The sequence below is a fragment of the Crotalus tigris genome, unplaced genomic scaffold (assembly GCF_016545835.1).
Source record: "Crotalus tigris isolate CLP2741 ecotype Arizona unplaced genomic scaffold, ASM1654583v1 scf7180000024470.1849372, whole genome shotgun sequence".
Classification (NCBI taxonomy): domain Eukaryota; kingdom Metazoa; phylum Chordata; class Lepidosauria; order Squamata; family Viperidae; genus Crotalus; species Crotalus tigris.
Window position 1 is genome coordinate 109282 of NW_024100641.1, and position 15457 is coordinate 124738.

At 40.6% G+C, this 15457-nt stretch overlaps 1 long non-coding RNA gene across 1 annotated transcript in view; it reads right to left on the reverse strand.

The window, feature by feature from the left end:
* Positions 1–4428: 4428 nt before the first annotated feature.
* The window catches only part of LOC120303432, a 100717-nt gene continuing 89688 nt past the window's right edge, over positions 4429–15457 (reverse strand). The window contains exons 3-4 of the long non-coding RNA XR_005555460.1: positions 13223–13446; positions 4429–6528 (exon numbers count right to left, since the gene is read on the reverse strand). This is a non-coding gene — a long non-coding RNA (uncharacterized LOC120303432). The remainder of the gene's footprint in view (positions 6529–13222; positions 13447–15457) is intronic.

Below are 15457 nucleotides of genomic sequence, written 5' to 3' on the forward strand. Positions count from 1 at the left end.
AGTCACATAGACTTAAACAGTACCAAATGAAATATATTAAAAGAGTGATATTATATAGATCCACTCCTATTTGCGGAGGAGGAAGAGGAAGGCAAGACTTGTATATTTTACCAGCACTAAAACCAGCTTCAAGGTAATTTAACTTGGAATCTTAGTTCCTTTTAAAACTTGAACTAAGCTAATGGCAATATATGTATCCAGAGGACCTGTCTATCCCCTTCATTATTCTTGTTTTTGTTGTTCGTAGAACTTTTCTGGAGGGGGGTGTTGTTTAACTCAGTGAATTTGACAGATGTCATATTGATAAAGTTGCATTCTTAAGCCAATCACCCAGAAGATTAGTCTGGATAAGACAAGAGAAAGCAACAGTGGCACTTCTGAAATTTTGGAAATAATAGTTGAAGTTGTTGGGAATGGAGCCATCTATAAGCTGAATAAACAAATAAATAAACAGTGGAAAGTAGACCTATTTTTGCACAATAAGGGAACGATTACCGGTAGATCCTTTTCCCTTTAAATGTCATTCTTCTTCCTCCCAAGTAAAGGCACTAAATGTTCAATTAATCAGTGGAAGGACTTGCCTCCAGATGATTTGGGTGCTCCAACACTGGAGATTTATAAGAAGAGACTGAACAACCATTTGTCTGAAATAATAAAAAGTTTCCTGCTTGAGCAGAGGGTTGGACTAGAACAGGGGTGTCAAACTCAATTTCATTGAGGGCCACATCAGCACTGCGGTTGCCCTCGGGGGGCTGGGTGGATGTGGCCTACTGGGTGGGCGTGGATGGAGTGGGTATGGCCTACTGGGTGGGCATGGCCAGCTCTACATCGTTTGCATCAAGGGTGCCTGTGGGAGCCTGGGCAGGAGTGGGACAGATCTGAGGGTCTCTGGCAGAAGGGAGTGAGACTGGGGCAAGCGCCAAGGCATGGTCCATTTCTTCATTCCTCACAAAGGGTGACACCTCCCCAGCATGCACCCAGGGAGTGGGGCCAACACAGCAGGGGCCGCTTCCTCGCTGTTTCTAGACGGCTTTGTGGAGCTAAGACTGAATGCGTTTCAGCATAGATGGCCACCACAAAATTGTACATTGGCTCCCGGCTGGCCTGGGCCAGGGCCAAGGCAGTGGGGGCCGTTCCCTCACTGTTTCCAGGATGGCTTCGCGGGCCACATGAAACCACTTCGCAGGCTGCATCCGGCCCCCGGGCCTTGTGTTTGACATGTCTGGACTAGAAGATCTCCAAGGTGCCTTCCAACTCTGTTATTCTGTTATTCCTGTTCAAGTTGCAGACAGAGGGTCAACATCCTCCTCAAAAGGTAAACGCAGATAGTTATTCCATCTCAGAATTGGGACCCTCACTTGGGATCAGATAAACTCTATGTTCCTTTAGCTCCTTTGCTGCATTGGGTGCTCCATGGCTTTCTATGAAGCTCATGTTTGCTCAACCAACTTTTGTACCCATTTTTCTTTCATCGGTGCTGAAGAATTATAATCATGCTAATCCACTCCAGATACCACACCACCTTCTGGGATCTTCTTAGCCATTAAAAAAAAAAAAGTCCCTGCTGGGATTTGTCCTCCAAGCTTTCACTCCCATGATCACCTTGTCCCTTTATTCCCCTATCTCCCACCACTTTTGAACTTGGTTCTATGATTTGGACTCCCAAAATCCACTGGCAGCAGGGAGCTGGCAAAGAATCATCCATCAACCAGGAGCTCATGCAAGCACACAGGCTCAGCACTTGAATGGGGCACAGGTCAACTCAGAGGCTAACAAATTGTTCCATTGCCAGTATGAGGTATGATTGATGGCCGGGAATAGGAGGCCAGAGGAGAAGCAACCTTCAGTCAAATATGCATGCCTTCCGTTTTGATGCTGGTACTAGCACAAACCACCTTTCACAGCCTCTGCATGACCTCTTCCTCTCTCCCAGTTTTACAGGACATCCATCAAGCACTTGCCCCAAGACTGACCTTTCTTTATAGAGGACTTTATCTATCTGCCCCATTCCCTATTCCCCTTTCCCCATTCCTCCCCCCCCCAAAAAAAAAACCTCAGGATTTTTACTACTAAAGGCCAAGAGATGTTGCATTCTCTTTTAAGGGCTGCCCAGTGAATGCCAGCTTCATTAGAAAGATTTCTAGAAGGATTCAGAGATGCAACCAACAGGTTAAGGGTTTAAGTAGATAAACACATAGGTACATATCTCTCCAAACCCTTTCCCTGACAATTTACACAGCTGCTTCCAATTATGGCTTTGATGTTCTCCACCTCTGTTTTCCTAGCTGATGGCTTCTCCACATGGTTTTTGAGGTCAGAATGGGTGAACTTCAAAAGCTTGGGAAGTCAGGTTCAGAGAAGTGACCAGAAGTTCATGAGTTTCTCTCTCTTCTTTAAAAAAAAAAAAAAAATCAGGAGAATGAAAACTCAGGCAAAGTCACTGATTTTCATAGCTTGAGTTGGGATATAACAGGGGTCTTCAAGCTTGACCCTTTTATGACTTGTGGACTTCAACTCCCAGAATTCCTCAGCCAGGCACGTTGGCTGAGGAATTCTGGGAGTTGAAGTCCACGAGTCATAAAAGGGCCAAGTCTGAAGACCCCTGGGATATAACATGAAATGGAGTGGAAGGCTGTTCATCCTGTAAATAATTAACTACTTTTCATTCTACTCTTTTTCTTTTTTTTTCTCATGTAGGCAGTGCAGTCTAAATTGAGTTGGAATCAATATGACATCTCTTCCTCCATTTGTAAAAATGTGAGAACATCTACGTTTTATTCGACACACACCATTCTGAAATACACACCTTTTCCTTCATCTTCTATGCAATTTCACTACACACACATACTTCATAGAATACATAATTTTTCATTCAACTGAATAGATGATCCTATGAAATCCCCATGATACACTTTTTATAATACAACTTTCCCTAACACATGATCTTGTATAGGCGTGCAACACTTCCTCAAATATATACAGTTTTCTTTTCCTTTTTAGGGAGAAGACAAATATTTCAAATATTATTCATAACCTTTGTATTATATGAGACTCTACTTTGGTGGAAACATGCTTTTTTATTTATGTTTTTTTTCTTTTATACCCCTTACTGAGTGACATGCCCGTTTTATATATAAATTGTCTTTTAACACTTTTCAGTGCAACACGTGAACATTCTATGTGACACAAACAATTAAGAAATGCTTGATTATTTCCTGCCTTGGGAAAAGTATTAAGTTAATACAGAGAGATGATTAAGTTGATACTTCTCTCCAGGATGTTCCCTGATGTGCTGTTCTCTTGTACCAAAATCTGGATGTTGATCTCTCTAACTCAGTAGAATTTGCACCCAGAGACAGGACTAAGTACATGGTGAAAACCCATTTGCAAAAATCATAGGTGAGCCCAAGACAAAAACTAAAATTCACTGCATTTTCCTTTACACCAAATTAAAATTAGTTAAGCTTATTTTATTATGTTCAATAACCAGGTCATAAAATGAAAAGTAATAAGGAAACAGGAAGAGGAAGAGGAGGAGGACTTCAATCCTAATAAGATTATCAATTCAGGAAAATGTTAACATTCAGATTATTTTTTTAAATAAGAATATGGATCGTTATCCTTATGATTGTTGCAGAACATGTATCTTCAGATAACTTGGGAAAATTGGGAAAATTATTTATCTAACACTGATCCCATTTAGTGATCAATTGTTTGGCTATTGTTGGAATTCAGCTGGCATATTCAGTATTATTTTCAGCCACTCCCTATCCACCCAAATTTAATGTACACTGCTCCCATGGCTCTGTGGGCAGCAGTTGTCTGGTTTTCATTCCATTAACTTCTAATTCATCTTATTTTAAGGATACCTGATTAATCTAAGCAAGAAATCTAACCTTTAGAAAAGATACTGTGCGCTAGAATTAATATTTGGGGAAAACTTGATAGGTGGATAAAAACACCAGATCCAGTCTAAACATCTGGCAGACTGTGCAAGCAACCATAATAATTGGCCCATTGAATGCCATACTAAAGCATCTTGGACGGCACTTAGAAAATCTGCACAATGACAAAATTTCCATCTGTCAATTGCAAAAGACCACCCTGCAGTTATTATGGTGATACATTACAACATCCTAGGTTCTTGGGAAGAATTCAATGCATATGATGGCCAACACCAGCTTAAGAACTGGCAGCTATGACTTCAAGTGGTTGTGAACAAATGATAATAATAAGCCATGAAATGCTGCATACATGTTTATCTGCAACTTTCTTAACCTGCAGAGGTTTTGAGTAGAACGCACAAAGTTGTTTAACTAAATTCCCAAAGGAATCTTCTCTTAATGTGAACAGAGTATGTCCTTGAACAAATTCCTATTATAGAATTAGGGTTTCAGGGCAATCAAGCAAGGCTTCATAAAAGTAATATAAGCAGCATAAGCAATTTATATTTAATAATTTTGATACAATAAAAATATTTTTATACAACTCCTTTTGGTATGCAGCCTTTGGAAAAAAAACATGCATGCTTCTTTAAAGATTTTGTGCATTCATAATACTTTTCCATGGATTTGGGGCTCCAGCCAAAGATGAATCCCAGTGTACAAAGTTACAAAGGTAGAGCTCATATCACTGAAGAGTTGGCTCTGGTATGCCTTGTAAATTATTCCCCAAGAAATCTATGTCAAGTTTCTTTTATACTTCTAGGTCCCAACTGTTTCCCAAAAATCATAGAATTTCTCCTGGAACTGAACTGTTTCACTGATATAGATTAAACTGATCTGAACTTGGCTTCTAAAATCCAGTAAAGTTTTAGGCCCCTTGAGGTCAAGACCAGACTCCATCCCATACCAAAAAAAAAAAAAAGTTATCAGCATCCTAACATTTTGATTCAGACAGCAGTGTTGTGACCTCTTCTGGACCACACAGTGTGCTTGACATGCCATTCAATGCAATGCAATCAAAGGATTTTGGAACTCAGACATGTTGAGGCAAAAATCTGCAGGAGATGTTTAATACTAATTCCATAAGCATCTGAGTTAATGAATCACAACTGTAAGAAATTATGATAATCCAGAAGGCATTAGTGACAGATTAGCTTCACAGCTGCCATAAAAGTGCCACAATGCTTACCTAGAATCATGATTAATTCTGGCAATGCATAGTGGCATTATTTGGCAAGGAATGAAGTCAAGCCTATGGCAGCTTGTGCCTGCCAAGACCACACTTGGGGAAAAGAATGCATTGAGGTTTTCTTTCAGACTTCATTTGTCAATCTTTCTGGAATAGATTCTAGCACCTACGTTTGTCCTCTTCATATTTTCCAAGGGAAGTATCCTCTACTAACACTATTATATTAAACAGAGTGAATTATGGCAATTGGAAATGCATGGATGTTATTATTAGACTCCAATTACCATCAACCCTAACCAATGTTTCCTGAGAATGATGGGAGACAGAACCCAATGACATAAGCAGGGACAACCCTAGAGGATTGGATGGTAACAGAAGCTTCTACATTTTGAGACCACAGCCACCACCTACATCTGTTTCTAGCTATATTTTGAACCATCCGAACTATGAGAATAAAGAGTAGACATTCCCATCTTCTTCACCTTCCAGATATGTGAACCTCAACTCCCAGAATGTTCAATACATTGTTGAGAATTTGAAGGTTGACTTCTATATGCCCAAAGGTGTCAATTTGGAGAAGGCTCCAGTGTAAGGGTGACCCAGTCTTGATTCTTGGTTCTGTTTCCAGAAAAGATGCACCTGGCTGAGGTTTTTTACCTGGCTGAAGTTTTTATTCTAGACCTAGCAAGTATATTTCTACAAAACAAAACAAACCTTGGCTTGATTTGCATTTTTGACTGATTAAATTCCATTTTTTTAACCGTTTGCTACTCACCTCAGACTAGAATCTGAGAACTTCATTAACTTAGCACTCATCAGTTGCTGTTAACCTACCAAGGAGAACATGGCATGGAGGTCAAATGGAACTCTCTAAAGTTTAAGCAAACTGCTTTTAAATGCCCAAACAGACCAAAATTATCTCATTGGAATTTAGTTAGCATACACAAATGGAATGTAGAGGGTCTTGTGTCAGCCAAGGGCTGCGAATCCAAAAAGAAAGGAGACAAAAGAATATCACATCCTTTTCAAACCTGTATCCACTTTCAGACTCTTCATCTTTGCCCATCCTTGCCATCCACAATCTGCTGAGACATGCATTTTGCTAAACTATAGAACTGGATGAACAGCATTTTGCAAACGAGAATGTGATGTTTCCGGTTCACTGAGGACATACAGTAAAGCAGATAGTGGGGTAATATTTTGATACCCATTTCTGAAAGTGTGGAACAGATGGAAGGGTAAGAGACAAATTGGCTTTAAGCATTTTGCCCTTTAAACAATCATGACCACTACCCAAACGTAATCAGAGCTCATGTAGTGACAGTGACAACGATGTCCTCAGATTGGATGCTGTGATAGTGGCATGAGGTCAGTTGAGCATGGATGTTTTGCTTCCTAGAATGAATGAAGAATGAGTTAAACAACATGAATATCTTTATTGCTCAGCTTTACCTAAATTCTCAACTGGGCATGTGCCAAATTTGCTGATCAAATTGCCTGCTGGCAAGTGTGTGGAGATTAGTTCATTTGAGTACAGCACCTCCAGGTTTGTCATAGAGCCAAGCAAAATATAGGTTTAATCAAGAGGAAAAAATTAACAAGGTGTCTCAGCAAAAGGGACTGGCCTCTGTTTTGACAGCCAAGGCAGAAACTAGTTCACAACAGAAGGAGAATATTGACCAGTCTGTCTACAGAAACAAATCATCTAATAAATGCAAATGCCCTTAATCGATTTAAAAAAAAGCAGTGTAGCTTTGCATGATCCCAACCCAGACAGACAATCCCTAGTCCTCCGAGTGACCACTTTTATTTGTTTGGGGTTTTTCCGAACTTATCTCAAACGTTTTAATACAACCTTCTCTGAACCGGTGCCCTCCACATGTCTGGATTTCATCTCCCATTATCTCTAGCAAACATGGCTTTCATTTAATATAATTTAAAGTTCGCTTGCTTTCGGAGCTGCTGTTGGTCCTGAGTTTCCTCCAGCAAGCCTTGTTTATGGCATGAGCATCGTATTACATTAGAATTCATTGCTTATGCAATACGTGTGCATCCCATTTGAATCTCATCCTTCTTCTGCATTGCTCTGAGACAAAAGCAACTGGCCATTGAGTAATCACCTTAAGGCAGCTCTGGCCCTGAAAGCTGAATCAATTGATCAGCCAGCATGACAGGCCAAGCAGATCAGTCAAGCCACTGAGCATGCAGATGACAACTGAGGGCCCAGCAAGGTCTCCTTTTGACCTTCCCCTGACCCAGCACCTCTGTTTTGCCCCTGATCGTTTAGTACATAAGGGCTTTCGTTCTCTCATTTTCTTCCCCTCTGACTCTAATTGGACTTCCATACACTTTCTCCTCTTGGTTTTATCTCTATTTTGTTCATTAGTTCTTCAGATGCCAAGGATCCCAGGAGAGAAAGAGAGAGACACCTTTCTCAGTCTACTTCTTCATTTATCACCCTCCTTTTTTAAAATATTTCCCTTGTTCTCAGTGCTTGTTTTGATGATTGATTAAAGACCTTGTTTTCAATGTTTTGATGATTAAAACCTGGAGACTAAAACATAGGAAGAACGACTACAGGAACTAAATAGGGCTAATCTAGAGAAAAGAAGGACTAGGGGGTCACATGATAGCAATATTCCAGTATTTGAAGAGCTGCCACAAAGAAGAGGGGGTCAATTTATTTTCCAAAACAGCAGAAGGCAAGACAAGAAACAATGGATGGGAACTAATCAAGGAAAGAAGCAATTAAGGAGAATTAAGGAGAAACTTCATAACAGTGAGAACAATTAACCAGTGGAACAGCTTGCATTCAGAAGTTGTGGGGGCTTATCACTGGAAGTTTTTAAGAAGAGACCGAATAGCCACTTGTCTCAAATTATACAGAGTCTCCTGCTTGAGCAGGGGGTGGACTAGAAGACCTCCAACGTCCCTTCCAACTGTATTCTGATTGAACTTCAATGCACTCATACAACCCAAGCATGCTGCAGCTTAAATACAAAGGTGCATTGAAATCACATCCAATTTGTCCCTTCATCATCTTGTAACAAATTTATCAATGGGGCCTATTTATCAATTACCTTCAGCTTCCCTCCCCCCCCCCCCGTCCGCCGCCACCATTGATGTTACTGTAAAACGATCGTTTCCTTTTTCTGCAAAGGAATCATGAGCCAAACTGGGCATCTGTCTTTCTTTTTGGAAACAAAGAAAAGAATGAAAAAAAAAAAGACCTTGATTCCATCCCCCACAATTTTACAGGCAACCAAGCTGGATTTCAGAGATGAAGTATGGATGATTAAAAACGTCCCCATTTCTCAGTATCCTAGCAATTACTCATTCCAAACCTAAGGCTTCTCAATTACATAGCCCAATGCAAGCCAATCATTTTTTTTTCCTTGACTGAAACATTGTCTAACTGAAAACAAACTTTTGGTCCCCAAGGCTTAGCATATCTCAGGTCCCTTATGGTATTTAATCAACCAGAAGCTAAATATGTTCAACCCACGATGGCTCATTGGAAAAGGAACCTCTGGGCCTTCACTCCTGATATAATAGCTCTCCATTTTTATCGGGAGAACCCTTTTTTATTTAATGTTGTTGCTCTCCAATGACAAGTTTATCTTTTGAACATTTTTAGTGGATTTCCTCCTAGATATCATGGAAGTTTTCTTTATTTAGGGGGCAGAAATTTCAAGCAGAAGAAGAGGAGGAGGAAGATGAAGGTTATCAGTTATAACCCCAAAGTTGGGATTATTCTTGGCACAGGATTCATGATATAACAGAATAATAGAGTCGGAAGGGATCTTGGAAGTCTTCTAGTCCAACCCCCTGTGAAGCAGGAGACCCTACACCATTTCAGGCAAATGGTTGTCCAATCTCTTCTTAAAACCTCCAGTTATGGAGCACCACATGTTCAGAAAGCATGCTTGTTCCACTGGTTGATTATTCTTACTGTCAGGAAATGAGAGAGCCGAGGTGGCGCAGCAGTTAGGGTGCAGTACTACAGGCCACTTTAGCTGACTGTGTTCAGCAGGTCAGCGGTTCAAATCTCACCGGCTCAAGGTTGACTCAGCCTTCCATCCTTCCGGGGTAGGTAAAATGAGGACCCAGATTGTTGGGAAGTGTCTTGGCGACGTTTGATGACGAATGGGACTTCGTCGAAACGTCGCCAAGACACTTCCAATTTTACGCGGGAGAAAACCCGAACAACCAAAGACCTGCATATATATATATATATATATATATATATATATATATATATATATATATATATACATATACATATACACATACACATTGTTTACTGGTGTACACCGCTTGGAGAGTGCATGCACTTAAAGCGGTATATAAGTCTCATAAATAAATAAATAAATATTTCCTTAGTTCGAGGTTAGTTCTCTTCTTGATTTGTTTCAATCCATTGCTTCTTGTCTTACCTTTCAGTGGAAAATAGGTTGAGCCCCCCCTTCTTTGTGCCAAGCTCTCAAATGTTGGAGCTTTGCTATCATGTCACCTCTAGTCTTTTTTTTTCCACTACCCAATTCCTGCAACTGTTCTTCATATGTTTTAGCCTCCAGTCCCCTAATCATCTTTGTTGCTCTCCTTTGCATTCTTTCTAGAGAATTTTTTTTATATATTGTGGTGACCAAAACAGGATACAGGATTCCAAGTGTGTCTTACCAAGGCACTATAAAATGATACTAACACTTCACATGATCTTGATTCCATTGCTCTATTAATACAGCCTAGGACTATATTGGCTTTTTTGGCAGCTGCAGCACACTGCTGGCTCATATTTAAGTGATTGTCAGCTAAGACTCCAGGATCCTTAAAGTATATTTTAAATACGTTAGAAATATATTTGTCCAAATATTTTTTTCAGGGAATGAATCATTCACTGTCAGAAGGAAATCAAACCCTCACTTCCCCATCCTTTCAATCTTCAGCCATTTGATTTTCCCCCACTTTTCATCATCCAAACTTTCAGCCAATTTCAAGGCAAAATATCAATCCTGTTGTATTCTGAAAAAAAATAAATAAATTCAGAGGTGAGAATTAGCAATTGCAGATGCAATTTCTCCTACCACATTGCCATGCTTCTTGGAGCAAACCTAAACTTTCCTATTGACCACACCAATTTTCCTTCAAAAGAAGAGGTGGATGAAACAGAATTGTTTTGTTGGACCTAGTCAAAGGTCTATCTAGGGCCTAGGCCAGCATTCTGAATCATGCCATGGGCAGTTAGATGCATCAAGAAGCTTATAGGTAGGATATAAGCATCACAGCTTACCTACTACTCCTGCTTGTGGCACCTGATCCTACAGCCTGCTGCTTTGATTCTCAAGAAACTGCACATCTATCAAGATTAGTAATTACAGTGACCTCACCCTTATGGATTTATCAAGTTCTCATTTAAAATCATCTTAAAAAGTGGCCATCAACTCTTAAGGCAAAACTTCCATGGTTTACTATTGATTGCATAAAGCAGTACAGTGTACAACCATTCCTGGATTCCCCTGTGCCATAGAACAGACTTGCCTTGTAGAAATCATAGCCAGTCCTATTCTGAGCATACTTAGCAATGGGGAGAATAGAACCAAACCACCAAAAGGCAAGACAAGAAACAATGGATGGAAACTAATGAAGGAGAGAAGCAACCTAGAACTAAGGAGAAATTTCCTAACAGTGAGACAATGGAATAGCTTGCCTTCAGAAGTTATGGGTGCTTCAAAGGAACTGGACAACCATTTATCTTGGTTGGACTAGAAGATTTCCAAGATCCCTTCCAACCAATGGTGGGATTCAGCCAGTTTGAACCAGTGGCTAATTTTTTGTTGCCCAGGCCCAGAACGGACTTCTGGAAGTGGCATCCACACAGAGAACTGGTTGTTCACGTATTTGAATCCCACCACTGCCTTCAACTCTATTATTATTGGTGCTTCTGTTAGTGGTGAGACAAAGAAAGGTTGATGAAGGCTTGGAGGACAAGGTGGAGGGAGAGAATCTGAACAATGGAACAAGACCTTTCTTCCTTAAGCTTTAATTTCCTCTTTTACACAAATCAAAATAATATCAGAATGCATGTATGTATGTATTTCAATTTATAAGAGCCGTCACTCTCATCAGGATAACTCTGGGTGGCTAAGAGTGGTTTAAATCCAACACTACAACAATAAGTACATAATCAGCAGCCAAGATAAAATGGGATGCCTCTTGAATGGTGTCCGGCCCATTGCTTAAGATCTGGATCTTGCAGCCTGCATGCATTAAGAGTGCTTCTGCTCCCACGTCTTCCCACTGGAGCTTAAAAAGCATGCAGACTTCTGCCTGAGCAGCAAAGCCGCTCCTTTGTTCTCAAAGCTGGTTTAACTATCTCAAGGCTTTCCCAGAGATCTGAAGTCCTACTTTATTCTTTCTCATCCCCCACCCCACCCCTCATCCCCAGCTTCATGCGTTGGAGGTTAAGAAGCACGCTACACTATTCAATAAATCGCTTGGCACAGTGTATGACAAAACAAGAAAATGTAATTCAGATTAAAGTCACCCTCTGGCTAAAGCGATAGTTTATTAAGTAAACAGCAATGCTGCCAATCAAATCTGCTGGCAGTGATCCTTTGACATTAATCTTTGTTGATGTGATTTAAGGTACACCTGGGCCTTTGTTGAGTATCTCCCATAATTTCTTTCCCATCTCTTTGGATCAAGCTGCTGTGCTTGGCGGGGATTGACAAATTCCCCAAGTAATCCCTCAAAAGATTGAAGGAATGCTCCAAGTGCTCCATTAAATTTATTTTCCGTGCTTTAAGAGACCCAAAACTGTGTTCAATAAATAAGCGTTCCCTGTGATTTACTGAAACGCTGGTCTGATTTAAAGTTATGAAGCTGGAGGGGGGCAGAATGTCACCTCTGGGATTTGGAAGACCCAGCATTAGAAGCAAGTCCAGATGTGCTATTTCTGCACGGGGTGGGTTGGGGAATGGGGTGGCAGGGTCGAGAGAGAGGGAGGAAGAGAGAGGAAGGGAGAGAGAGCTCCAATGCAAAAGATTTACCAAAGGACAATGGGAGAACCTTGTTTCCAAAGTTTAACATAAAAGCTCCCCAGTCGTGTTTTTTGTTCTGGCAAAAATTTATTGTCATACCAGTTACTGGGGGAATCATCAAATGCCCCAGTTCTGGACTTTGCCTTTGCACCACTCTTTTGATAAATATGATACTTAGAAATATGCCTCCCTAAAGACAGAAAAGCCATTGAGTTAAAATGAAGTAATCTTTCAGTAAACTCACAGGAATCAGAGCCAGAATGAAATCTGTAAAAAAAGAGAGAGAGAGAGAAAGAGAGAGAGGAGGAGAGAGATAGAGAGAGGGAAGGAGATAAAAAATGGTGGGGGAGGGAGCCTTTGCTCTCAAGCATTTGAGGAGAAGACAGAGATGAAGGACTGTCCTTTCTACACTATTTTTATCTCCAGAGTTAAAAGTGAAGATTTATTTTCAAAAGGGCCTCTGTGTTTGGCTTTTGAACAGATGGAATCTGTTCCTGACTGGTTTTCTGAATACAATACCAGGAACTCATCAAATTTGTGGGTCTCTTTTCCCCACTCCCCCAGGATGGGGGAGGGGGTGGTTTGTCTCTCTTTTACTGCATACTAATCGTTGTAAGATCCACAGTGCTGTATGCTGATTTTTCTCTCCTTCGTCTTCAAATATCCTCCTTTTTCTTCTCCTCCTACTCCTTCTTATTTTCCTTGGAGGAGGAAAATAATAATAATGATAATAATTTTCCCCCACTTCCAACATAAATATATTTTAAGTTCTTAATAAAACTATTGTGTAAATTGGGCTGACTGGACAAAAATCATCCCATGTAGTTTGTGACTGAACAGGAGTCTCCATTCACAATTAGACATTCTATTCCATACACCATGTTGTGTGATGGTCTTCCCCCATATAAGCACCCTTCAGACATGTAGACTTCAGCTCCCAGAATTCTCAGCAAGTCGATGTTGGGTGGAGAATTCTGGGAATGGAATCCATGATTGGATGAGATCAAGGTTAAGGAAGTCTGCTCTGTGTCAAACAAAAACCTACATACCTTCAAATAGAAATGTAAACCACATCGCAGCCTCAGTTCATTGCTGTTAAAACAGGACGTCCATGAAGGTATGTAGAAAGATATGTTGTTATGGCCTGAAGGGAAGGGAGCAGAAATGAAGCCAGATCTTTTTCACTCCAGAAAGCATTCTTTAATACCTCACAGAATGAGGCTCTGTCACTCATGCTTATCTTCTGTGCGTCTAATGGTACTGAAACCCAGAGCTGGATGAGAAAAAGATTACTCAAGATCAACATGTTGACTAATACCCACTGCTCATATTTCCCCTTCTTTCAACCTTGAACAGATGAAAAAAATGACAATCACCCTGTACTTTGGCAATGTGACATTCTCAATCGAGGTTTATCCTATGATTCTGAGATCCAATGTTGCCTTGGATTGTGCTTTGCATTTCATGTGTCCATAGTTTTATGCATGTGTACCAATCTACAATCAGGGGCATTTGCCTTCTATATATAGTCCTTGACTTAAAACCACAATTGAGCCCAACATTTCTGTTGCTAAGTGATTCAGTTGTTCATAAATACAGTCAGTTGCCAAGTGACTGAACTTTGATCACATGGCCATGGGGATGCTACAATGGTTGCAAAGTGTGAATGACAGTCATACGTCACTTTTTTCAGTGCTGTTATAACTTTGAACAGTCACTTCTGTCACCTTCAGCCACCATTTTTTCTGGAAGTACTGTTGCATATCTACAGTATTGCACATCTGCATACATCTCTTCCAGCTATAAGAACTGCTGGATAAGACCTTAAAGAAACAGGCAGCATTCAATGAGTAGCATGAAGCACCACATTGTGGCAAAGCACAGCCACCTTATACAGATCTACTTATCAACTCTACTGTTTGGTGGGGATGGAATAAATCATGCTATTACATCTTATTTTTGCATTCAGAAGGTGTAAAAATGGGCCTTCTTGAGATTCTCAGAGTATCAGGGGATGGGAGAAATAGCTGAGTCCACCTAGCCTAAGGTTGTGTTTCCATACTTGAAGTTCTCCTTTGTCTTATAAGCAGCAACTGTCTCAGAAAAAAGAGAATAGGTCTTACTTGAGTAATGACTGGTGTTATGGAGCAATTTCCCCATCACCACCAGCTTGCATTCTGAAACAGATGCAGAACAAACTGAACCAACTTTATCCTGAGCTTATGGATTGGCTTTGATGACAGAGCACGTCTCCTTCCTTATGAACAGACCACAGTCCTGCCTCCTGCATCGTCTCAATGAGCTTGGATGAAGATAAAAGGGAACTGTCTCTTGCAGCACCTGTATTTGCACTGCTCATTCTTCAGTTTAAGGTAATAAAATCATTTAATACTGTCATTTCTTTCTCTCTCTCTTTTTTCTGGCAAGGACTGTGTTTATGCTGAGTGATACAGAATGAGGCTGACTGACAGTCGCCTGATTAAAACCATAAATCAAAACTGAGGTTGCTTTTAACAGGAAGCAACAAGTAAATCAAGTTTGAAGCTTGGGTTTTGGTGTTTGTGGGCCAGCTGTACTTAAGAAACTGCTGATGGGCACACCATTCCTTAGAACTGCAGCCAAGTTACCGAGAGTGTTCCACTAGTACATAAGCTTGAAAATCAGGAGGGAGGGAGACCAGACACAAGATTTCTCTTGAAACCTCAGCACTTCCAAGCCCTTGGGGCTAAGTAATAAACACTGTGAGAACAGTGGGTGCAGCATCTCAAGACAAGATCAGGAGAAATAGAACAAATGAGGACTTGAGCGTCTTTTATATACCAATTTCAGACAAGGCTCTTTTGATCTCTGCACCTCCATTTTGATTTTTATAATCTTGTTTCATTTTTTTTCCAGCAATGCAATGTTTAGAACCCCTTTTCAGAAGTATTCCTCTCTGGAGGATAATGTCTAACAGGTTCAGTTGGCGTTATTCACGTGAAGTATTAATACCACTCTTCAATGCCTTGGTAAGGCCACACTTGGAATACTGCATCCAGTTTTGGTCACCACGATGTAAAAAAGATGTTGAGACTCTAGAAAGAGTACAGAGAAGAGCAACAAAGATGATTAGGGGACTGGAGGCTAAAACATATAAGGAACGGTTGCGAGAACTGGGTATGTCTAGTTTAACGAAGAGAAGGACAAGGGGGGACATGATAGCAGTATTCCAATATCTCAGGGGCTGCCATAAAGAAGAGGGAATTAAGCTATTTTCCAAAGCACCTGAAGGCAGGACAAGAAGC